The sequence below is a fragment of the Canis aureus genome, chromosome 7, assembly GCF_053574225.1.
Source record: "Canis aureus isolate CA01 chromosome 7, VMU_Caureus_v.1.0, whole genome shotgun sequence".
Lineage (NCBI taxonomy): Eukaryota > Metazoa > Chordata > Mammalia > Carnivora > Canidae > Canis > Canis aureus.
In genome coordinates this window covers 32,883,636-32,907,991 of record NC_135617.1, presented here as the reverse complement: position 1 = coordinate 32,907,991, position 24,356 = coordinate 32,883,636, and the positions used below count along the sequence as shown (strand labels likewise).

Genomic DNA, 24,356 nt, shown 5'->3' with positions numbered 1-24,356 from the left:
TCTTTTCTCTCTCTTACTGCCGATAACTGAAATTAATATAACATTGAGCCACCCATTAGATTTTTACCTTTTCCTTATATATGGTATTATAAAATAAGTCCAATGAAGTGAAAATTTTAAAAATAAAAGTCAAATTTTATATTTTATCATTAACTTAAAATAATTTTGTTCATTGGGAAATGTAGCCCTTGGGCTTTTCTAAAATAAAATGCATGAAAATGGACACACATACTTGGGGTAGAATTTATGACTGACTCTCCCCTTTCTTCTTAAAACTCATACACTTGGACTTCCAGCAGAAGTATCTAAAACTCACAGATTACTAATTTTAATCCCCCATGAATCTGCAAATACATACTCAGCATCTCTGATACATTACTACAAATTATAAAAAGATTTTTCTGAGAAGTTTGTTAAACATCCAAGCACCTCAAGTGTTCTAATCCAGGTAACCTAGGGACCCGGTTGTAAAAATACTTGATCTAGTAGTTGACACAGATATAAAAACAAGAAAAATACAAAACATAAGAACAGATAACTATCAATGCACAACAGATGTTGCTACATAGTGAAATATCTGGGACAATAGAGAGTACAGGCATAGTCAGTGCTTGTTCCACAGGGTTCAAGTTCTCCCAGTTACTTAATTAAATAATTCTATTTGTTTTCTTCTCATTGAGGTCTAAGGAACCAGGCATAACTAAACAAATGAAATGTCTGCCTTCCTGCTTTCCACAAAAAAAGCCTGGGGAAAGTATTCTTCAGACTAAAACTGAACTAAATTCTGAACTAAATTCAAGTGATAGATCCAAGCCTTCTTCTAGATTATATTGGAAAGAACTACTTCTGGTCTTGAAATTTATGAGCAGCAAGGAAAATATCTCTCTTGTATTCTTCCTTCAAAGGCTATACTTCTTTACTTAAAATTTCCCCAAAAAGTAGCTCTCCAGTGTTTTCAACTTCTAATTCAAACTCCTTAAAATGATATACAACGTCTTCATGATATCTCCTTTTGATGATACAAAGATTCGTTTTTGAGCATTACATCACCCTGACACTCACTCCAGTCAAAGGTAAGATGTTTTCAGATTTAAAACAAGGAAATGAGTTGGCTCACTTAATAAAACCCCTTAGTGAAATGGGCTTTAGAGTTGGTTGATAAAGTGCTTCAGTGATAAGGTAAAGAAAGTACTCCCAGTAATAGCCCCTTGGTTCAGGTTTGCAGGAAAGTCCAATTATTATACAAAGCTGCAAAGTGTTATAAAGAAATAAGAGGTATAATCCTGAAAAAAAGAAAGATTATTGAGGTTGGACTAAAGAAAATAGGTAAAATAGTACAAAATAGATCTTGTGTCCTCTAATAATTTTAAAAACAAGTGAACAGAACTATTTCAGAGCCTACTGAGATAAAAGAAAAAGGAGATGACCATGGCTAAACACAAAGAAGTGGGCTAGGAAAGGAAATATTTATACATTTGGAGAGCAACTCATTGAAGAGAAAAGGGATAGAAATGAACTTCATTTCTTATATTTTGGACCAAAATAATTCAAACATACTTTGGTGTCGTCGATTGACAGATTTAGGACAAACCAAATAACATGTACTGAACATTCTGAAGGAGGTTTGCAACCTTGGAATTCTTCCAGGTGCTGAGATAGTCCATTCCTGAGAGAGGAGTAGTCATTAAAATGAAGACCTACTAACAGTGGGGTATGAAGGGTTCAGAAAATACCATCCTCTCCACTGTTGAATCACTTCAAATTAGCTAATATCCTGCTAATATCCCTAATAAGCCTGCTTCTTTAGCCTAAAATCCTACAGATGACCTGTGTGTGGTGAGAAAAAAGCAGAAGTAAAAAAGTCTTTCCTATGGCCCCCACTGAGAATGATGGAGGATATTCATGGAAGACTGAATTAGTTAAAAGTAAGCAAATTCCTCAGAGTGCAGAGCAATCTGCTTCTGATATTAAACTACAAAACTTCAAGCAAAGTGCTTGTTGGTATCCTCAATTTGTCTTTCTCAATCTTACTTATTTCACTTAGCGCAATACCCTCTAGATCCATCCATGTTGTCACAAATGGCAAGATCTTATCCTTTTGTGTAGCTGAATAATATTCCATTGTAAGTGTGCGTGTGTGTGTGTGTGTGTCACATCTTCCCTATCCATTTGTCTATTGATGGACATTTAAGTTGTTTCCACATCTTGGCTATTGTTAATAACATTGTGATAAATATAAGAATACATATATCTTTTAGAATTAGTGTTTTTGGGGTTTTTTTGGGTAAATACCCTCTAGTGGAATTATTGAATCTTATGGTATTTCTATTTTTAATTTTTTAAGGGAACTCCATACTGTTTTACACAGTGGCTATAGTAACTTAATTCCCACCAATAGTGCATGAGTAAGGGGTTAATATGCAAAATATATAAAGAACTTATACAATTCAATACCAAAAAACGATCCAAAAGAATGGGCAGAGAACACAAATAGGCATTATTCCAAAGGCACTTTTCAATAAATTCCCTGCACATTAAACCCTGTCTAATAGACTGCTTCAAGGGAACCCAAGCTATAAAGCTACCTTTGCATGTAGCCTCAGCGATTATTGGCTTTGTTTTAATTCTACTGGATCCATAAAATGCCTCCTACATTTTTACTTAGAGAATCTTCTCCTGGGGTGCCTGGCTGGCTCAGTCAGTTAAGCATCTGACTCTTGATTTCAGCTCAGGTCATGATCCTAGGGTTGTGAGATCCAGGCCCATGCTGGGCTCATAAGCTGGATATGGAGCCTGCTTAAGATTCTCTCTCTGCTCCCCTCCCCTTGCCCCCTCTATAAAAGAAGGAAGGAAGGAAGGAAGGAAGGAAGGAAGGAAGGAAGGAAGGAAGGAAAAAGAAGAAAAAGGAAAAGAAAAAGAAAAAAGAAAACCTTCTCCTATCCTCAGAAACAACACAAATAGGAATAGAATATTCTATTGCTTGAAAATTCCTTTAAATATTTGACTTTGTTGGAATTTCTTGAAACATAAAGAAATAATAAATATCATGACAGTATAACTACATCAATACTATTGTCAACATATAATTTGCAATTCTTTCTCTATTAAAAAAAGAAATTTACTACAATAGAATATTATTCAGCCATAAAAAATAATGAAACTTTGTCATTTGCTTAAACATGGGTAGACCTTGAGGCATTATGCTAAGTAAAATAAATCATAAAGAGAAAGACAAATACTGTATGATTTCACTTAAATGTGGAATCTACAAAAAGAAAAATGAAAAACTAAACCAAGCTCATAGATACAGAAAACAAGAAATCTGAAAACATTTCCCACATCATTCTCTACTTGCCACTTTCTTGAAATAGGAATATATATACTTAAAAACACATAGATACAACAAAACTCCTCTGTGATAATTTTACATAGATTTCTCCTCTCTAAAATATGCCTTAATCTCCTCTCTAAAATATGCCTTAATCTTCCCTTAATCTATGTATTTTCCCTCCATATTAAACAATTCTCTCTAATTTTATAGATTTAGGTTTAAAATTTAATGAGGTAGGGCAGCCCGGGTAGCTCAGTGGTTTAGCACTGCCTTCAGTCCAGGGCACGATCCTGGAGACCCGGGATCAAGTCCCAAATCAGGTTCGCTGCATGGAGCCTGCTTCTCCCTCTGCCTGTGTCTCCGCCTCTCTCTCTCTCTCTCTCTCTCATGAATAAATAAAATCTTTAAAATTAATTAATTAATTAATTAATTAATTAAAATTTAATGAGGTACTTACTAGTAGGCAAGTTTTTTATTTTTTATTTTATTTTTATTTATTTTTATTTTTTTTAGGCAAGTTTTTTAAACTCTGAGTCCCTATTTTCTAATCCTAAAAATGTAAAAATACAGCCTACAAGTATGTTTTGAGGAAAAAATAAGCTATCACATGTAAATTGACACAGTGGTTAAGAGCACTGGAGTCAGATGTCTGCATTTTAAATGCAATAAAGTTACTTAACTTTGCAAGATATCATTTTTTCTATACATAGATTGGAGATAATAATAGCACTTCCTTTATAGCTATGGCTATAAATTTTATATTTATATAAATGAAATAATCCACATAAATAATTTAGTAGAATGACTGCTTAACTATTATTAGCTGCTATTTATTTTTTTAAGAACCTGGGATACAAGAGACTCTCAATAATTGTTGGTGCTATCACTCTCCTGTCTATCACCAACCACTCTTTTACCTTTAACTATTCTCTATGGAAAGTACAAATGTCCTTTAACTGTGTTGTTCTTATCAATAGATGGGTAAGGGACATATGTCTTTGGTTTTTGGCAAATAAACTTAATACCCTAATTTAGAGCCCCTTTAATGCTTTAGTCCCAATTTTTTAGTATCTTTCTGAGGATGTTTTTGAAAACTTCATCCAATATAACACCATCCACTGATGCTAAATGAGACCTAAGGTAGATGGACAAATAAATGTATTTAATATTTATTGCCTTAGGCAATTTATCACATAAGCAACCCATGTAATAATTTATTTAGCATAACCTGAACTATCTCTTTCTACCCAAAGGGTAAGTATTCTTCAAGAGATATAATTTTTAAGGAATATAAGCATATTAGTACATATTTTAATGATTCTCAACAGCCTGAATGGGATTTAGGAGGGGGAAGGAAGTCTTTGTGATCAAACATAATCTTTCATGGCTCATCAGAGCTTTTACTGTGTCATTTTCTTTAACTCATACTCATTAAAGTTGCTGTTTTCTTCCTTAATGAACTACTCTTACACAAAATTCTGCGACCAGTTATATACTTTTAAAAATATGCATTATCAAGGCACAAGTTTACAAAAATACAGTTACTAAGTGTTAGTATTTTAATCCCAATCTGACACAAACACTAACTCTGCTATTAGTCATAAATGTTCTCATTATTCTTCACAGATGACTAGGCACTATAGAAATAAGTCAAATACCACTTTTTTTAAAGTTTTTTTTTTTTAAAGAGTGTGCATCATGAACCCTACAGGGTAAAGGGAGGGGAGGGGTGGAGGGAGAGAGATCATCTTAAGCAGGCTCCATGCCCAGCACTGAGCCGGAGGCAGCACTCTATCTTATGATCCTGAGATCATGACCTGAGCTGAAATCAAGAGCTTTACTGACTGAGGAACTCATGTGCCCTACAAATACCATTTATTAATTCCACTTCAATTCAATAATGTTTGACTTCACAAATTTTCTTCAAAACTAAAAATGATGATTCTGAATTAAAATAAAATTTTCATTTTCCCATCATGCCAAAGTTTCAAATATTCTCATGCTAAATGACAGAACATTAATTTTGGAGTAAGAAGTACCCCCACAAACTCTCTTATGCTAATACTAATTAAAATTTCTAACTCAAGGTAAAGTTAGATCAATTCATTCAGAAATAGAGGCATCTATTGTTATTCTGAATGGCATAATGGAGATAGATTAATCAAACCTACATCTATACATACATAGACTCTTTAAATAATTTCTAGATGCTTCAGTTTCCCATTATCAATAAGAAACAACAAATTTGCAAGTTTGTTTTAAAAATGAACCATTTCCATCAATTATGAAATTAAAATTCCTCAATTAACAGAACTATAAAAAAAAAACTTGAGTTTGGGAAAAATACTTTAAACAGGAAGAAATTATAAATGGAGAACTGCAAGGAGAAATAAATTTGCTATTATATTTGGAGACTTCAACATCCTTTTTCAGTAGGAATAATTCAGACAGAATGCAGAATGCAACAAAAAACCTAACTGTACTTATTACAAATATATAAAGCAACCTCACTGAAAGGGATGAGGAAAAAGGTACTGACCTAAGTAACTCTGGAAATGAATGGAATCTGTAAAACTAAAGTCAAAAGGAACTGCACATAAGCATTCTACTCTGATAAAGCCGTTCCCTTGGATGTACAGATTAACAATTCTGACACTGCATACATGTACACTGCAATTGAATAATTAGATAAGTGGATGGCAGTGATTGGGAGTCAGATTTCTCACTACTGAAGTGGAAATTCACATACAAGAAGGGGAAGTAGCTATAATGATGCATGTAATAATGTATTAGAGTTGGAGGCATCAATAAGAACTCATATTTTACTGGTTACATATAGAAATATGCATGTGTCTGTGTACATGGGTTAGTATATACACATATATTTATATACTCTGTCAGCTAAGGGGGCCTAGAAGCAATGGCATCCCGTAAGCAACTAAGAATACCTAAGGCCCAGGAGTACCTGGGTGGCTCAGTCAGTTGAGTGTTTAACTCTTGATTTCAGCTCAGATCATGATCTCACAGTCTTGAGATGGAGCCCTGCATCAGGCTTCATGCTCAGCATGGAGTCTGCTTGTCTCCTTCCCTCTGCTCCTCCCTCTGCTCCTCCCCCTGCTCATGTTTGCTGGCGTGCTAGCTCTCTCCGAAGTAAATAAATAAATAAATAAAATCTTTAAAAAAAAAAAAAAAAGAATACCTAAGGCCCAGATCTGGGTTTCTTTTCTTTTCTTTTTTTTTTTTTTTTAACATTTTATTTATTTATTCATGGGAGACACAGAGAGAGAGGTAGAGACAGAGGCAGAGGGAGAAGCAGGCTCCCTGCAGGGAACCTAATGTGGGACTCAATCCCAGATCCCAGGATCACAACCTGAGCCTAAGGCAGATGCTTAACCACTGAGCCACCCAGGTGCCCCCAGATCTTGGTTTCTAATACCATTTTTCTGTAAAAGGAACCAGAGAAATGACTGATTCTAGGACTAGAGCAAGATATATACAAGGTCAGCTCTTGTACTGACAGAAAGAAAGTTCCTATGGCATATTCCAAAAAAAGACAAACCATAATGATAAGGGTATTTCAAATAAGTACACGAGCTAACTGAAAGAGATTCCAGTGGCCAAAGTGGAGCAAAATTAAGTAGTATTGGATTATTGTCCAAAGTATATAATAAATATCATGAGTCCATACTGATATAAATAAATGGTTAAATTAATCAGTGGAGAAAAGACAAATCTCCCTTGCAGAATTCTAAATAAATTTATATAGATAACTCCACCCTATAGGAGGGGGAAGCAAAACTCCTGGTTCTTTAAGTATAGGCTGCCTGTAGTAACTTCCTTGAGGAGAGTACAGTATGAAAAGGGAGAGAAAAAAGTAACTTTAAAGCAGAGAAACTGGGGATCCCTGGGTGGCTCAGCAGTTTGGTGCTTGCCTTCAGCCCAGGGTGTGATCCTGGAGTCTGGGGATCGAGTCCCACATCAGGCTCCTTGCATGGAGCCTGCTTCTCCCTCTGCCTATGTCTCTGTGTCTCTCATGTATAAATGAGTAAAATTTATTTATTATTAAAAAAATAATAAAGTAGAGAAACCTAAAAAAATCACTATTTTAGCCACATGAGCAAGGTCAACAATCATGTTGACAGTATAAAATCTTGATATAATGTGATGAAAATAGCACTTTATCTCTGTGATCTTCCTACTGAAAAGCCATAACCCCAGCTAATTAGGAGGAAAAGTTCAGAACAATTCCAACAAAGGGACATCCTACAACATACCTAACACTCCTGAAAATGGCCATTGTCATCAAAACTAAAGCAAGTCTAAGAAACTGTCACAGCCAAGAGGAGCCTAAGAAGACATAACAAATAAATGTAATGTGGCAACCTGGACGGGACCCTAAGGCAGAAAAAAGTCATTTAAAAAGGGATAAATGACATCTAAATGACCTGCTACTTTAACTACATTTGGAAATCAAAAGATACATGAAACAAATGGTAATAACCAAACTGAGCTCAAATTATGAACTGAGTCTTTTTTTTTTAAGATTTTACTTATTCATGAGAGACACAGAGGGGGGGGGGGGGGAGGCAGAGACACAGGCAGAGGGAGAAGAAGGCTCCACACAAGGAGTCTGATGTGGGAATGGATCCCAGGACTCCAGGATCACACCCTAAGCCAAAAGCAGACACCCAACCACCGAGCCACCCTGGACTAAGTCTTATGATTTCACTGTTTAACAAAGAAAGCAAGAGAATAAACAAACTAAACATTCACTTCATGGTAAAACAAAAACATAAAAAATAAAAATATAAGGAAAACGAGGGAAGGAGTAAAGCCTAATATATTTTTTTAAATCCATGAATAACAAAAGAAAAAATAGATCTGGCAAAAAAATCTAAATTTTATTTAAAATGTGAAACAGACATACCTCCAGCAAGTTGGTTTACTTTAGTTTTGCTTTGTAAAGGAAAAACACTGGTATACACAAGCAAAAGAAGAAATGGAATATAACAGATAAAATTGTATTGTTTCGCATTATTAACAGGTAGGGAACCTGAAGGAATTTTAGATGCAGACCCTGCAATGCATGACCTTATAAGCCAGCCCAGCAAGTATATAAATAACTTGTAGGTAAGACAACATTAAGTATCACATGAATACTTACTTACACTACAACTATAAGTAGAGTGAGCTTTATCAGGAGGAGAAACAGGATATTTTAATAAGAAGAAAGCCACGTACAGAGGAAGTTTCCATGAGCAATGGATAATCAGTAAACCAAATCACAGTGACATCAGGCAGAATGGGTTCAGCGTAGATGGAAAGCCAGAGGGTTCTGTTCTGTATTGCAGTCTCTGAAATGGATACCAATTAAAAAGTGACTGGATGCCCAAAGTTTGTCAACAAAATAGCAGGTCAATTTTCAAAAAACAGAGGAAGAGAAAGGGAAAAAACAGAAGAAATACTAAGAAGGAAGTTGAACCAATACAATCTGGTTCCTCCTCGGGAGGCATTATCACAAGAATTCCATTCCTTTAGGGTTCATAGAGTCATATCATTTTAGGACTGATGAGTAGCTCAAGAGATATTTTCTGAATTCCCCTTATTTTACACATGGGAAATATGTTCCCAGATGAGGAACAAGGAAAGTCACACATTTAACAAGAAATTCCAGTCTCCAGATTTGGAGTACAGTTATTATTCCATTATACAGTATAACCTCCTATTTACTCCAATAAAAGATACAATACAAAGTATTGCTCCATGATATTTCACTTTTTTTTTCCATTTCTTTATGGTATTTTTATTTTTTGTATATCTTGAGCAGCACCTACATTGCTGCGGGGAAAGAGAAGAAAGGAAAAGGGGGGGATAAAAGGAAGCTATCTCCAAACTCCATTTGGTTCAATTTCTACAGGGCTGTTTCTGCTGAACCCAAAGATACTGGGAGTCTTGAAACAGTTTGAGGAACTTCAGCAGGTCCATCCTGATTCTTATTCAAATGTGTAAATCTCCTCAAAGCCCCCAGTGACAAAATGTAAATACAATTTTTGCCTTTCAATACAAGATCAAGACACAATTTAAAGTTCTTTGTAATACTCCTAGCATCCCAGTCCCCAGGCCTCTGAGAGCACTTAAGGACACAAACCTGCCACTGGCAACACTTTGCAGTTCAATTAAGCTGGAAGTAGAAAGTAATTCTAAGAGTCTGAATAGGTTCTTGATGAAAATATTGGTTAGGAAAATGATTGTGCCCTCATGCCTATCTAGCACATCTGGTAGGAAAGGATTGTTACTTTATTTGCATTCCGTGAACAATTTAAAAAGTAATTTGCAGTTTGGGACAAACAAAGAAATGTGAAAGAGCACTGACTGACTGAAAGCTTTCCCATTAAAGAGTAAAACTGACTAAATTACTTTAAAGTAATTTTTTTCCTTAAAAGCTTCTTTAATTGAGTTCTATTACTTTATGATTTATCTTGGCTTGATATTTACCTTCGCATTAAGTAATTTTGCAGAAATTCTGGTGGAGGGAACTGTACTATAGAGAAAAGGGTTAAAAGGCACAAAAGGGAAGAGTTGTACAAAGATTAACTGGGCAAAGGAATCACCATAGACCCTACAGGGAGGTAGAGAGGGAGGAATAGAGAGGGGACAGAAGAAAGCTGACAAGTCATGCCACAAACAGAACAGAAAAGAAGGCAACACAGGGGTAAAAGGAACCTAAGCCTGCTCTTTTAGCAGGAAGGTCAGGAGGTGTGAGCAGAAGGTTTGCTAATCATCCTGGCAGATAACCATCCAGGGAAGCCCACATCATCGTCAATGGTGCTTCCCCAAGGACTGAACAGACTGGAGGTCTGGTCCTCAGCTAGAGTGCCTTGTGTATGAAGATGAACCATCCTTCAGGCACAGAGCTGATAGGCAGGACATATACAAATTTCATATTTTGTTGACCTAAAGAACTATATTTTCCTTAGGAAATTTCTGACTTAATATTTGGTGTATTTCATTTCTAATTGCTGAGTAAAGTTACATTATAGGATAATTCTGCTGGAAAGTGTCTGGAACTCAATTTCAGATGTGCTCATGTGTTTTAGAAGTAGTGGCTACATTCTATAGCAGTATCTGTAGATAAGGAAATGAGAAGGAGGCAAGTTTGTTAGGAACAGGGTTTAACCCTATGGCAGTAACAAACAGAGGAAAGTATAACCTGCTGAGTTGCAATAAGGTACACTCTTATTTTCAATATTTCCTCTGAATCTGACATACTTTTCCATTAATTCATCTAGGGAGAACAATCACAAGACCTATATACCACAATCTATACCCCTTCCAATCCCTCTGTAGACATTACCAATTAATCACAGAGCCTCAGGCAGGGCTCAGTTTCATCATAGCATTCAACTGATAAGAGCTGGCATGAAGTCCAAGAAATCAGCTTGCCACCTGTGATCTATTTGGCTATCTTCTGAGATACCTTACTCAAAAATTAGTAATTAGTAATTGTACTCAATCCAAATATTTAGCACTGAAAAATAAAAGTGAAACTAGAAAAGTTTAGAAAACTACAAAACCCTCTTTAAAACAGCTATGAGACTTCTCATAGTGAGAAGTTATTTTTTTTTAGAAATTCTATTTTTAATTCCATTTTTTCTATAATAAACATGCAGTTTTATGGCATTTAATAACCTTAAAAGACCTCCCACATACAGATTTTTATTTTTGTTTTTTTATTTTTTATTTTTAAAGATTTTATTTATTTATTCATGAGAGACACAGAGAGAGAGGCAGAGACCTAGGCAGAAGGAGAAGCAGGTTCCCTGCAGAGAGCCTGATGTGGGACTCCATCCCAGGACCCTGGGATCACGACCTGAGCCAAAGGCAGATGCTCAACCACTGAGCCACCCAGGTGCACCCTACATACAGATGTTTAAATTTGATTTTTATTGCAACCCTGTGGGATAAGAGGAGGACAAAATTAAAAGCAGGAAATGGCCAGAAGATAAGAAACAGGCTCTGGTTATTTCCCTTTGAGGATTTTGAAAGGCAGAAGTATTTCTGTTTCCACAGTGAAGGAAGGAGCTTGTGATTTCTCTTCTTCTCAATTTAGCACTAAACAATCTCTTCGACCTGCTCTATTTATGTGGACCTGCCATACCCATGCTTTTTCTTTGCATTTCAAACTCTGTATTTCTGAAGCTAAGAATAAAATTGAAATCACAATTGTTCCAAGATCTGAAGCCAAAATTTGATCTTAGAAACATAAACAATCACCAAATTAATATGCTTGAAGAATACTTCTTTCACACACTTTTTCTATAGAGAAAACCAGATACATTTTTCCTAGATCTAATACATTTCAATGCAAGTGATCTTAAGTATAGGCAATTAAACCAGACATTTGTTACCACAGATTGACATCAACAACATCTTTGTCCTCTAGAACAAAACAAAAAACAACAAGAAAAAGAATCCCTCTGAGTTAATACCGAAATCTTTCAAAATTTCAATTCCCCGCCCCCCCCTCCAGTCACCATAATAGGTGATCCCTCTGCGCTCCTTGTAACTTGGTTTTTAATTGCTAAATTTGCTATTTGTATATACAACTGTGATATCCTTTATCATGATGATTCAAATTACAGATGGTTCTAAAAGAAATAAGTCCAGCCTCAGCATAAACAAAAACCTAGGATAGAAAACCCCACAGATTCAATCAAATCAATTTTCTCTCATTTTGAGATGTACCTTCTCTGGATACATATTTTCTCATATGTCTATATAAATCTTCTCTTAGGATTCTTTTTGTGAATTATTGCCAGCAAAAATGCAAACTCATGAAATCCACCTTATAGAAATGCTAGTTACATTAAACAAATTGATCTCACTCCACTTGAAGTGCCTACCTTATTTTTCTGTGTCTTCCACTCTAGGACTTCTGTCTTAAATTTGAGAGATTAATAACAAAGTTGGAAATGCAGTTTCTAGGAAATGTTTCCCCTGTCATTGTATTTTTACTCACAAACCGCTGGAGAATAGGAAGCCTAGAGCCAGGATGAGGATGTGACCATGCTGTCATTTAATGATGAATAAAAAACAATTCAGAAATGTTTCCTTTTAAACACAATTAGAATGATGAGGGGGAGATGTAGCCAGAGAAGTAAGCACCCATGCAGACAATTGACAAATTTACTTAGTTGGCATGTCAAAATACTTAATGCTGCTCACAAAACTTCATTCCTTTCCAACATTTGGTTAATGTGAGATGGAACTAAAGGGGAATAAAATGTTTTTATTTGTGAAAGTGGATACTTGCTCAGTGAACACCGGGAAAACTTAATTGTATTTTTTCATCATCAATTTAATATTTATTCACTGATATGGGTAATTTTCTAGTAGAATAAATAAAACATTATTTTCCAAGATTTACTCATTTGGTAACTTTTTTTTTTAAATGAACTGATTTTTTTTTTTAAAGATTTATTTATTTATTCATGATAGGCATAGAGAGAGAGAGAGGCAGAGATACAGGAGGAGGGAGAAGCAGGCTCCACGCCGGGAGCCCAATGCGGGACTCGATCCCGGGACTCCAGGATCGCACCCTGGGCCAAAGGCAGGTGCTAAACCGGTAAGCCACCCAGGGATCCCCTCATTTGGCAACTTTTTCAAAATATTTTATAGCAACAAACTTTCTGTGTTTGCAAAATTGAAGAAAAATAGAGTTGGCAAAAGTCCACTCATTATTTGGGAGTTTTGTGTATACAATGCTTGGACATCTGGCTTCAACTTTTTTTTTTCTTTTTTGGCTTTTCATTGAAGTATTTATTCTATTCACATTTAATTTAATTATTGATATATCAATATCAAACATCTTACTATTTGCTCTCTTTTTACTAACTAAACTACATTACTTTTTCTTTTTTATCTTATTTTAATTCCAGTATAGTTAACATACAGTGTTATACTAGTTTTAGGTATACAACAAAGTGATTCAACAATTTTTTAAAAATATTTTATTTATTTATTCATGAGAGACACAGAGGAAGAGGCAGAGACATAGACAGAGGGAGAAGCAGGCTCCATGCAGGAAGCCTGATGTGGGCCTAAACCAAAGGCAGATGCTCAACCACTGAGCCCCCCAGGTGTCCCAATTCAACAATTTTGTATATTCCTTAGTGCTCATCAAGACAAGCTCTTAGGGATCCCTGGGTGGTGCAGCAGTTTGGCACCTGCCTTTGGCCCAGGGTGTGATCCTGGAGACCCGGGATCAAATCCCACATCGGGTTCCTGGTGCATGGAGCCTGCTTCTCCCTCTGCCTATGTCTCTGCCTCTCTCCCTCTTTCTGTGACTATCATAAATGAATAAAAAAAAAAAAAAAAAAAGACAAGCTCTTAATCTATTTCACTGATTTCACCCAACCCCACTCTCACCTTCCCTCTGGTAGCCATCTATTTGTTCTCTATAGTTATGAGTCTGTTTTTGATTCCTTTTGTTGTTGTTGTTGTTCATTTGTTTCTTAAATTCTACATATGAGTGAGAGCATATGGTATTTGTCTTTGACTTATTTCACATAGCATTATACTCTCTAGGTCCATCCATGCTGTTGTAAATGGCAAGATTTCATTCTTTCTTATGGCTGGATAATATTCCATTGTGTGGAATATTTTTGTGCCAGTACCACACTGTTTCAGTTATTATAGCTTTGTAGTGTAACTTAAAATTTGGAATTGAGATACCTCCAGCTTTAGTTTTCTTTTTCAAGATTGCTTTGACTATTCAGGGTCTTTTATGGTTCCATACAAATTTTAGGATTGTTTGTTCTAGTTCTGTGAAAAATGCTGTTGGAATTTTGATAGAGATTGCATTAAATCTGCAGATTGCTTTGGGTAGTATGGACATTTTAACACAATTTGTTCAATCAGCATGAAATAGTTTGTGTCATCTTCAATTTCTTTCATTAATGTTTTATAGTTTTCAGAGTACAGGTCTTTCATCCCTTTGATTAAGTTTATTCCTAGGTCTCTTATTTTACATACAATTGTAAATGGGATTGTTTTCTTAATTTCTCTTTCTGCTGCTTCATTATTACTGTATAGAAATGCAACAGATTTCTGTACATTGATTTTGTATCCTGTAACCTTACTGAATTCATTTATCAGTTCTAGTAATTTTTTGGTGGAGCCTTTAGTGTTTTCTATATATAATATCATATCATCTGCAAATAGAAGTTTTACTTCGTACCAATTTAGATGCCTTTTATTTCTTTTTCTTGTCTGATTTCTATGGCTAGGACTTCTAGTACTATGCTGAATAAAAGTCATGATGAGGGACATCCTTGTCTTGTTACTGACCTCAGTTTTTTGCCATTGCATATGATGTTAGCTCAGGGTTTTTCATATAAGGCCTTTATTATGTAGAGGTATGTATCCTCTAAACCTATTTTGTTGAAGGTTTTTATCATGAGTGGATGTTGTAATTTGTCAAATTTCTGGTTTCAACTCCTACTACCTATGTGACTTTGGGCAGTCCTTTAATATTTCTAAAGTTCTAGCTCTAAAGGTACTGATGGAAATTATACTCTTCTCTCTTAGAATTGTGCTAAGTGCTAGCACACAGTTGCCCTTTGGGAACAGAGAGAGGATAACATAATACAATGGGAGCAGAATGATGTTTAAAAAAAGATCCCAGTTTCAAATTGATCCAATTCAAAATTTTTCGAACAGTAGCTTTTTTTCCAAAGCTACAGACTCTAGGGATCTCAATCCTATTCACAAGCAAGCCTGACAGCTGAGAGGAGAGATTGGGTATTGGGATTTAGGATGGTTAAAGTGAAATGGAGACAAAAATCAGACAAAAATTTGTTAGTTTGTCTATTTTGCATAAATTTCCATGCAGTCAATTCAAAGGTCCTTAATTTCAAATGTATACAATGTACTCACTCATGCTATACAGATTCAAAATTCAAGTCACAACATGAAAACATGAATAACATCTAATCACACATCAATGAAGGGGAAATTTTCTGAGACTAGAGTTGAAGCTGAAGGCAATGTGCTTGAAGGCCCTTTATTATTCTGTGTGTGTCACTGTGGCCTGAGTATATAATGTAAGGATCCTCAAGAACACAGCTGAGGACAATCATCTAAATTGACTATGCTACATGGGTTGGAAGGTAAAAGGTACCACAACCCCACAAAGTACCCAGTAGATTTCCTGATGCCTCACTAGTATAAACAGTCATGGATAAGTTTCAACTCTTTGAATGTTGATTTCTTTTTTAACTGAGGAAAAAAAAAAAAAAACAGCATTTGAATAAAATATTTCAGTATGTGAAACCTAATTTCTCCAGAACTGTCCCTGGGCTCAAAGCCTTAGCCTTAGAGAAGTGATTAGGCAAACAGAGAACAACACTCTATTCTGTATCCCTAAATTCCCATTAGGTACTGATAACCCAATATGGGTATTGTCATACCCAGACTCAGTGATTTAATTTGACAAGAAAGCAATGATTCTAGTGCTCAGTGAGCTGTCAGAGGCTTAATACCCAGGATCTGTGGCGAATCACCAGCCACTGTACCATGAAGGAGCTTTTTAGATTAAAGTGAACATCATGACCTCACCTCTAGTTGAGATTTCCCATTATCCTGTCATCTCCACTGGACACTAAAACCATTGGCCTCCCAGCAGTAATGTCCTTTTCTTTCTGATCTTTCTTTCTGACTCTGGCCTCAAGCTATGAAGATGATGGAAAATAGAATCTTTTTTCTCTACATAATTCTCTTTATCTGATGAATATAGTTTAACATGGTGGGGAAAGAGACAGAAAGTGAATATTTACATTAAGAGGCAGCTGTTAAAAAAAAAAAAAAAATAAGAGGCAGCTGTTAGGAACACAGCTTTGAAGTTGAATTCTGAATGCTGACCCTGAAGTTTGCTAGTTTTACCTTGGACAAATTACTTAGGTACTGTGTATCTCATTTTCTTCATCTGTAAAATGTAAAATTTCTAAGAAAGAAAGGAAATTGTTGAGGTCAATCAATTACTCGGTATATATTTGACATGATATGTATATTAGCTTTTATAGTATTATCATTATTACTCTTATAGTATTATTACAGAAACATGGGGTGTTGAGCATAAAGGTAATAGATTCTTAAGTGCAAAATGTAAAAGAAGTTTGAAATATTTATCGAGAAGAATTTTAAGCAGAAAAGTCTTAGCTATAAGAAAAGAAAAATAAATGTACATTTATTAAATACATATTCTTTTTTAGGAATTCTGTTAGTCCCTCATATGTTATCATGAGGGACTAACAATCAATGAATTGTTTCATTTTCAAAACAACCCTGCATATTAAATGTTGCAAGTATCATGACTCTACAGTAAAGAAAACAAGCCTAAGAGACTTTATGTCACTTGTACAAGACTACCCAGTTTATTTAAGGCAAAGATGAGATTCTAACACAGGTAGATTCAACTTCCAAATTCATATGTTTTCATCAAGCAAAGATGCTTCCATAATATACTCTGTGAACACTTCCCATCAAGTATGTGTCACCTCAGATAAATCAATATGCCTGGTGTGAAGACAGAGCAGCTTAAGTTATTATGAAGCACTTATAACAACTGCAGTACTTTCAACAAAAAGAATACACAACAATTAACATTCCTAACCACAAGGGAGGTAAAGAGCAGGCTCATTTTAATTGTTACTAAACCCCATCACCTATCATATCTATTCTTTTACTACTTAGAAAAATACCCTTTGCAGGACATGTAAAAGGAATATTAAAGAAATCAACCTTTATAAAACCCCTTTTTTCACAAAAAGGAAATGTTATAGGTGTCAATTAATTCAGCAATGTGCCACATGAGAACAAGGCTTGCCAACTCCTGGTTTGAGGTTAATATTTCACTATCAATAGAGCAACTTCCTATCAGAGGGTTTCTATGGGCTTTATAATTTTACAAACAATCTAATGTCACTGCAGTCAATGTTCTTCCTTTCCTAAATGACTATAAATTCTGCTTGAAATCACCAGGGAAAAGACACAATGACTGTTCAACTGCTTCATCAGTGCTAGATAGTCCAGTCCACACTGGACTCCAGCTGTACTTTTTTATATAACTGTTATAGATCTCATCACAATATGGCATAATTATTAAAGTATAACCCTGTCTCTCCAATTAGCCAGCAGGTGACTTGATGGCAAAGACCGTCTCATCACCTCTGAATAGTTTCAGCTCAACAACTATTTAATGAGCTTGTACTTTGTGGCAGGATCCAGTGTAAATGATGAGGCTATAAAGAAAAATGAGACACAGCACCAGCCCTTGAGGATGCTATGGACAAATGGAGGAGGCAGACACATTGATTGATCATTTCATTTCAACACAACATGGGAGAAGGCATGAGTATGAAGTGGTAAGAGCATGAGCAAGCAGGCCCTGAACCAAGCCTGGCTAGTTCAAAGAAGACTCATAAAGGAGGTGAGGACTTAGCCATGACCTGAGGATGTGTACCTCTAGTTATTAGTGGAAAGAGGCAGACAGCAAATATTCAATAAAAAAATCCATAAAGGAAGGGAAGGAGGGAGAAAGGGAGATAAAGAGACAGAACTAGACTAACAAGTCCTTTTTATTTCCATCAAAGATCTGGGTGTATATTTTGACAGGTTCACCACATTTTTTAAATTGCTTTTAAGCAATTTAAGACCTAAAGACCATTTCCTAAAGGAAATGCTCCTACTCTTTACTCCACAACTTCTCATGTTCTTTTACATGATGGTACATGTAGCAAATGATGTTTATGTGGCTCACTGGGTAAACAGGAGAGGCTATCTTCGCTGGAGGTGACCTATCACTCAAGCCCCAGCCAGCTACACCAAAGACTGAATGGATCAGTGTCTCAGCAAAATGCTAAGCCTCTTGTAGCCCATCATTGTGCTGAACCAAACAAGTTTGGAAGTATGTCCTAAACTAACTCCTCACCTATTTTCTTCACCCCAATCCCATCCTGTTCCTCCAGGAAACTCGCAGGTGAATCACTCATATATGATCTTCCATTCAATCTCTAAAGATCATCAAATCTCCTTTAAAGAAGTCCTCCTTCAACCCTATTCCTCCTTGAAGTACCTCAACTATATTATTCTTTTTAAGTACTAACCCTGCAAAAAGTTTACTTCACTTACTGGCTTCACTTCTTCTCTTCAATCCTGTCCAACACAGATAATATTCTAGATACTGGAGTAAGACTGTCAACAAGAAGCCAATGTCCCTATTCTCAAGAAGCTTAATTCTCTTGAAGGTGACAGACTAAACAACAAATACATGCATAAGATAATATCACATAGATAAGTGCCTTGAAGAAATATAAAACAAGGGGATAGGTAAGGATGGTGGCGACTACTTTAGACAGGTAGTCTAGGAAGGCCTCTTTCAGAAGGTAATATTGTGGGGGTTTTTTAAAATATTTTATTTATCTATCTGAGAGAGAGAAAAGAATGTGTGTATGATGGAGGGTAGGAAGCAGAAGGGGATGGAGAAGCAGACTACTTGCTGAGCAGGGACACACACTCTCAAGGCACATTCAATCTCGGGGCTCTAGGGCTCTATCCCAGGGCTCTATCCCAGGGCTCTGAGATCGTGACCTGAGCCAAAGGCAGATACTTAGCTGACTGAGCCACCCAGTCACCTCAAGAAGGTAGTAACATTTAAGCAAAACACTGAAGGAAGAACAAGAGAAAGCCAAATGCATATATAGAATAGAATTCCAGAAAAGTTCAAATGTAAGAACATGCAAGGAAGCCAATATAGTATAGCCCAGCAGGCAAGGGAGAGTATTAGGAGATGGGCATAGAGATCAGAGGTAGAAGGTGGTCTATGTGGGGTTTTAAGGGCCCTGGTAAAGACATTGTATCCAATTCTACATGTAACTGGAAGCCTTAAGAGGGTAGTGAAGTGAGCAGGGAGTGAAATCTTTTGACTTACTATTTGGTAAGAATTCCTTTGACTGTGAAATTGAGAAAAGACTAGAAGAGGCCAGCTGCTACAGGATCTGCAGTAATCTGGGCAAGAGATCAGAAACTACAGGCAGGAGATTGAAAATGCTGGATTCAGAATATACTAATATAAAACTTATAGAAGTTGTTGAAGAATGGATGTAATATATGAAATAAAGAAGTGAAGGATCACTCCAAGGTGTTTACTCTAAAGAACGAGATGAACTGTGCCATGAGGAAGACAAGGAGCTGAGAGAGTATACCATGATGGAAGGAGCATCTGATGAAAATTGCAATAGACAAGAATGTTGACAGGAGTCATCATCAGGAGAGGATTTTTTTTTAATTAATTATTTATTTATTTATTTATGATAGTCACAGAGAGAGAGAGAGAGAGGCAGAGACACAGGCAGAGGGAGAAGCAGGCTCCATGCACCAGGAGCCCAATGTGGGATTCGATCCCAGGTCTCCAGGATCAGCCCTGGGCCAAAGGCAGGCGCTAAACCGCTGCGCCACCCAGGGATCCCCCAGGAGAGGATTATGGATGACTTCAACTAGGAGAAGCAGCTGAAGGGATTATATAGTGTCCCTCTTCTGCTCAGAAATCTTCTGTATCTTCCCATTGTTACTGCTTATAGAGGGCAAGAACTATGTCTTCCTTGTCTTCTTTGCATCTATATTTGGAATGCCCCCATACAACCTGGGAACTCAGTATTTGTAACACAATGAATGAGTTGAATGAGTGAACTATACAATAAAATATATGGCTCTTCAAATTTATCACTTATCTCCCACAACCCCATTACCTACTTACTCTCCAGCCCCATACTACGCCACATTTCTGAACCTACACTGCATTTTTCCATATTCATGCTAGCCTTGCTCAAGAGTACCTCTTAGATCAGATGATTTCTCCTATCCTATCACCTATATGCCTTTTGAAAATCTCCTCATGTTGCAAAACTCTGATCTCATGTCCTCTAAGAGCACACTCATCCCTACTCTTGTGGCAGGTTAGTCCTGCCTTCTGCTCTGTGCTCTATTAGCATTTAAAATGGCACTTATCTCAGCCTTCCTTGGATTGGAGTTTACTTTTGCTATGCCTCCAGATTATCAAATCCAGGACAATAGAAGTTATTTTAATTTTTATTTATGCCTACCCAGTTAAACATTTTTCAAAATTCTTTGAGCTTGTACCACAAATTATAATTGGATACAACTACAATGAATTTAAAACAGACAGGGAAAGATCTCTTGCAGCTAAACACAATTAGTGTAATATCTGTACTTTCAAATTATTTTGCTTAAGGAAAAAAATCTGAAATCACAACTTGTTTGTTAATGAACATTCTGTTTGAGGAATGCAAAGCTCTGTTCACTTTTGGATGATAAGGATCCTGAAGCAACATGCCTGTCTTACAGCTTCATCCTCCACCCTTACTTTGCATCTACCCAACCCCACCCCCAGAGTATCCCTGAGTTCCACCAGGCTCAACTACTTGCTATTTCCTGCACATAATCTAGTAACTCTCTGTGCATGTTCCTTCCTTTGGCTAGAATACTCTCCCCCACCTTTACCCCTGGACAATCATAACTCAGCTTTTTTATTTAGTTCAAATTAGTTCAATTTAGTTTAAGATCTTCTCTGCCAGTGGAGAAAAGTTGAGCACAGAATCTGCTGTTCCTTCAATACCTTCTACATAATTCACTTAGGAGTACTTTTCCTAATACAGTGCTTATCTATCTTGACCTCTATCCTAACATACCATTGTGAATCCTTCTAGGTGAGAGTTTGTGTCCCATTATTTTTGTGCCACCAGGACTTAGTATTGTCTAGGGAAAAGTAAGTGCTCAACAAATAATTGTTGAGGTGAATGAACCCTGAGAAGCTCAGTTTGTAGCCTCAGAGCTCTCCAAGACAATTCTGCCTTTTTTGTTACTGTTTCTTACTTCAAAGATAAATTTTGATTGTTGATCATAGCTACAGGCATGGAGATAACCCCTACTCCATAGCTTTATGAAACCCACATTGCTATGAGCTACCCTTTTGCCCCAGTAATTACAGGTGCTTTCCCCACCCCCCAACTGCTTAATCCTTCCAGCCCTTTCAGTTACTTATTGTGTTATCCAGTTGTGTAATCAGCCTGGATCATAAACTGTTAGCAGTTATTTTTTAACGTAAATTATTTCTTTATCCGCAGGTCTGTGCTGTATGTGGTGGGGGGTGGGGAGGGTGGGGGGGGCGTGCAGGATGGGGAAGGAAATATTTTCTTGTGAAGCATAGTATGGAGTTTTATAGATAATCATTTGTGATCTAAATACAAAAATGCATGCATCCTGGAAGTAATTAACAAAATAGTTTTGACCTAATTATGCTTAAAACACAAGTAGTTCCCAGTTTTGAGCCTAACAGATGCAGCTAGTCTGATTCTATGCTGACCCTTTGGTTTCACACTCAAAGCCAACTAACTTCCCTAAGTTTGTTTATTCCATTATGAAAATGGCTCACTATGACTAGAAAATCAACCTAGGATTGTGGAAGAACAGAGCAAGGGATCAGGACTTGGGCTCTTCATTGCCAAAGTCCCCTGCCTCTCCCCAAAATACATGCACAAAACTAAATTCAATGAGTATCAAGTGCTTGCAAGACAGGAAAATTCTGCTCTAAAGTTTCTGATGAGGAAGAGAGCACATGCAAACATTTCTTTCTCAGTTAAGGAAAGGCCTCCCTTATTTATTATCTCATCAATAAGCCTGAAGACAGGATTTGCTTTCCACAAGAAAGAAAAACTATCTTACAGAGAACATTCAAGCTCAATGCCAGATCAGCTAGTTATTTACTATACAAGAATAAGCACAGAGAAAATGCCAACAAATAAGAAGCAATACTAAAATAGAATTAGCCATGGATTCCATTAAGATTCTTAATTAAGTATCTACCTGGCACTCAGTACTCAATTTTTTTTTTTTTAAATGAACAAATGAATGGGGATCCCTGGGTGGTTCAGCTGTTTAGCACCTGCCTTCGGCCCAGGGTGTGATCCTGGAGTCCTGGGATCGAGTTCCGCATCAGGCTCCTTGCATGGAAACTGCTTCTCCCTCTGCCTATGTCTCTGCCTCTCTCTCTCTCTGTGTCTCTCATGAATAAATAAATAAAATCTTTTTAAAAATAATGAACAAATGAATGAATGAGTGAATGAATGAATGCATAAGTAGTTCCTGTATATGCAAAAGCCAATTCTGAGCAGGCCCACAGTCCTAGGTATAAACAGCCTAAAGGGGAATTAACATTTATTATGCTATTTAAACTCTCCCACTCATTCCTGACAGTAGTATATTATTATCTCCACAAGAGAGAAAAACCAAGTTTAAGAAATGTGTTCAGGATCATATGTTGTCTAATAGGTGGCAAAAGAGGGATTAAACCCAGTTTTGACCGTCTTCAAAGTCCATGCTCTTATAACTACCAAAATGCTTTTATGATTTCCCAGTAGCTAAGCCTGGATTTAATGATGACCTTGGGGCATTCTTTGCTCTCTGACTCAAGATTTGAAGCAAATAGCTATTTTGTATACAGTTATAAGATATGAAACCTGAGCATCCTGGGAGAGGGTATGGAGCTGCCATCAAAGAGGTCTTTAGGCAGGTAAACTAAACCAGTTCTTTAATATGGGCATGATTGGTTTTCTGCTGCAATGCAATCAGGCATAATTTATTACTTTAACAACTATAAATTATTAATACTTGCATGTACTCTCAGAAAGTATTTCAGAGGTTAGCTGTTGGAGTGAAAGAAGAAAATTAGACAGGCCTAAGCTGCTCTGCACCCTTCTAAAGACCTGGAGTGTCTAATCTTATCAGTTCTCCATCTATGAGTGTCACTTACTGCTCAGGTCCACTAAGATTTATTTTCCCTACCTGTCCCTAGAGCCCATAGTATGCAGAATGCTGAGTGCTCAGTCCCAAACTGTCACCCTCATTTGGCTGAATTTACAATATGCAGAAATTAACTTTGTTTAGTAAGTATCCCTAATAGGTATGAGATATCAGGCAATTACAACTTCAAATCAATTGATTCAAGCAGTCCCCTCCTAACTCTTTGGTGGAAAGAATATACTATAAATGTGTAGTTCTAATGGATGAAGAAGAATGGGTAAAAATTTTGGAGACAAAGATAGAGCAGGAAGACGTGCCACAGGAGAAGTAGTCAAGGGGCAATGAGAAATTCAGAAATCCTAGGTTTTTTCCTCCAACCTTGACATTGACATCAATCTTGCATAAGCATGATTATGAAAGCAGGAAAATAAACTGGTTATAAGAAGCAACTACTATGGCTTAAGTGAGCAATATACAGACTGAGTTAGAGCCAAGGTTTCTAACCAACATGCTTTCACTACTAACCCCCTCAGGTCTCTGACCCTTAAGGACAGCAATTGGGAGTAGGTGTTGTTGCTGGAGCAGCTGAGCCCTGATGGAAAGGTTTCGGGAATAAAGTCAGAGCATGAACTTTACAGTCAGGAAAATATGGCTCTGCTAGTTTACCTTCTATGTGATCTCACATAGGCAAGTTAATATCTCTGAATGTTCCAATTCTATCCATACACGTAAAAATACTTGTGTAGTGTCAGTTAAATATGTGAAAGGCTTAGCAGTTTCAGACCTATACAAGCACTTAAAGAAAGGTATTTGGCTAATTAAACCGTTATAAGCATTTACTACTATAATATAACAGTGAGGTTAAGACTGTTCTAGTTTGGGGGATGCCTGGGTGGCTCAGTGGTTGAGTGTCTGCCTTCGGCCCAGGGCGTGATCCTGGACTCCAGGGATCGAGTTCTTCATCAGGCTTCCTGCGTGGAGCCTGCTTCTCCCTCTGCCTATGTCTGCCTCTCTCTCTCTCTCTCTCTCTCTCTCTCTCTCCTCCCCCCTCCCATTGTGTGTGTTTCCCTCATGAATAATTAAATAAAATCTTTAAAAAAAAAGACTGTTCTAGTTTTTCATACACTTTTTGACTTTTAACCATGTAAAA

General features: G+C 36.7%; 1 pseudogene across 1 annotated transcript in view; it reads left to right on the top strand.

Moving 5' to 3' along the window:
- LOC144316695 (mannose-1-phosphate guanylyltransferase regulatory subunit alpha pseudogene) overlaps positions 1 to 21,522 on the top strand; it is an 85,808-nt pseudogene extending 64,286 nt beyond the window's left edge. The window contains exons 3-4 of the transcript XR_013382590.1: positions 17,611 to 17,819; positions 18,358 to 21,522. The product of XR_013382590.1 is annotated as a mannose-1-phosphate guanylyltransferase regulatory subunit alpha pseudogene (transcript). The remainder of the gene's footprint in view (positions 1 to 17,610; positions 17,820 to 18,357) is intronic.
- Positions 21,523 to 24,356: the final 2,834 nt, after the last annotated feature.